We start from the raw sequence: 2,500 nt of genomic DNA on the forward strand, positions 1-2,500 counted from the left end.
TGGGATCACTTCCTGAGGATCCTTGATGCCGAGGAATGTTCATCCACTATGGTCTGGATAGCCTGTAGCTGATCCTGAGCCAGAGCGGGATGGATGGATATATATATATATATATACAAAATCTGGGTATCTTTTCTAATACTGTTTATACTGTAAACCTTGAATTGTTAAAGTTTAAGTGCACCTCTCTCCTCAAGTCTGCATGTGAGTGGGTATGAGTGGATGTGCGATTGTATGAAGGTTTTGCGTGACCAAAGTATGACTGTTAAATGTGATTTTAACTGTAAAATTCAATACAAATATTTGCAAAAAAAAAAAAAAAAACCTTGTCAAATGTATTTTTTTTACCATGAAAAAACAATTTTAAAAAAATATATATAAACCATAGTATGGAAAAAGGTTCATGTATTTGATAGACTTAGACATTCCTACTTTTAACTTGTCAAATGTATTTTTTTTACCATGAAAAAACAATTTAAAAAAAAATATATATATAAACCATAGCATTTCCATAAGAGTATAGACACATATTATTTTCCAACCTCTTCCTTATTCAGTTCAGGCTTTGTTCCAAGCGTTTATGCGTGCTTTTCAATCAAAAGTTGATTGAAGTTGAGTGACTTTTATTTGGCTTATTATTTGTACAGACACGTTGCTCACAGCCTCTCTTCTGGCCCCTGGAGAGAGCTTGGTGTGAATGATGTCCAGGTGAGACATTACATAATAGCATTTGCTAACTTTTTACTATTTTCTTGCCATACTTTTATTAAAATACATTGTTCACACCTCAGGGCCTAACAAAGCAAGGGTGCTCCAACAACTGTGGCGTGTTTGTTTTGATGGTAAGACCAAATCAGCATGTTATAGCATTGCTGTTGTCTGTCAAAATGTTTGCTTGCTACATTAAAACCACATTAATTTGTATTGAAAAAAATGTATCCTTGGGAATACGCCTGACATTATATTAAGCAGTACCTCTTGGCTTACAGTACACTCTGTACATTGTAATGGGAGCCAATTGTGATTTCAGAGAGGTATGTCTAAATCGTGACACATTATGCTTAGTGTACAAGGTGTTATTTTTTTTACAACATATTAAGGCAAGGCAAGGCAAGGCAACTTTATTTATATAGCGCTTTTCATACACAAGGCAGACTCAAAGTGCTTCACAGACAACAAAGTGAAATGAAAGAAAATAAAAGCAAAATTAAAATGCAGACAATAAAAATAAAAACAGTGCAGACGTTAAAAGTTAAAAGATTAAAAGATTTAGCTGAAAGCTAAGGTGAACATAAAAGTCTTCAGTCTAATTAACATCTCTGCGATGAGGTGGCGACTTGTCCAGGGTGTACCCCGCCTTCCGCCCAATTGTAGCTGAGATAGACTCCAGCGCCCCTCGCGACCCCGAAGGGAATAAGCGGTAGAAAATGGATGGATGGATGGATATTAACATCTTCCTGCATTTCCTTCTTCAAAGGAAAACATGCTGCAAATTAGGAGATGGTGGTGTCTCGCTCTCCTGCAGAACTTTCCCATGCCGTAAGTGCTTTGAATATCACAAATCACAAAAAAAATGTTTTACTCACGGTCAACAGACCAACATGAATGTTTTCATAGTGAATGTATGTTGTCATTAAATCACTAAGGTCTGAAGAAGACCGTTTGCAGGACAGAAAACGGCGACGAGTGCAAGGAGGGCTACAGGTGAGAGGTCATGTGATTAATTAGTCTTGTAGTCAACTATTGCTAGACTAAAGCGTAATTCCTCCACTTATTTCAATTACCTTAGTTTTACATCTTGCATTGTTATTGTGCCTATAAGAACGGCAATATGTTTCCTTTCTAGACAGTGGAAAATTAACAGAACTGGAAACAGGGAACAGGGTTGCTTGTTATGGGCCAGAAAAATACCTTGATACTTGCCATTGTTAAACATTTATGGAAGCTTAAGGAATGTATTTGGCTAGGCTACAACATTTTTTTTTTCTTTACAGATCAAACATTTTTAACCTGGGGTGAAAAATAAAATCAATGATGCAAAGTCTTCTGTCTTTGGTTTATTTGACTTAGCTAATATAATTGAGTATATATATATATATATATATATATATATATATATATATGTATATATATATATATATATATATATATATATATATATATATATATATATATATATATATATATATATATATATATATATATATATATATATATATATATAAACCATAGCATTTACCATGAAAAAAAAAAAATAATAATTATATATAAACCATAGCATTTCCATAAGAGTATAGACACATATTATTTTGCACACTCAATTATATTAGCTAAGTCAAATAAACCAAAGACAGAAGACTTTGCATCATTGATTTTATTTTTCACCCCAGGTTAAAAATGTTTGATCTGTAAATATATATATATATATATATATATATATATATATATATATATATATATATATATATATATATATATATATATATATATATATATATAT

This window comes from Entelurus aequoreus, linkage group LG05 (assembly GCF_033978785.1).
Source record: "Entelurus aequoreus isolate RoL-2023_Sb linkage group LG05, RoL_Eaeq_v1.1, whole genome shotgun sequence".
In the NCBI taxonomy this organism is placed as follows: Eukaryota; Metazoa; Chordata; class Actinopteri; order Syngnathiformes; family Syngnathidae; genus Entelurus; species Entelurus aequoreus.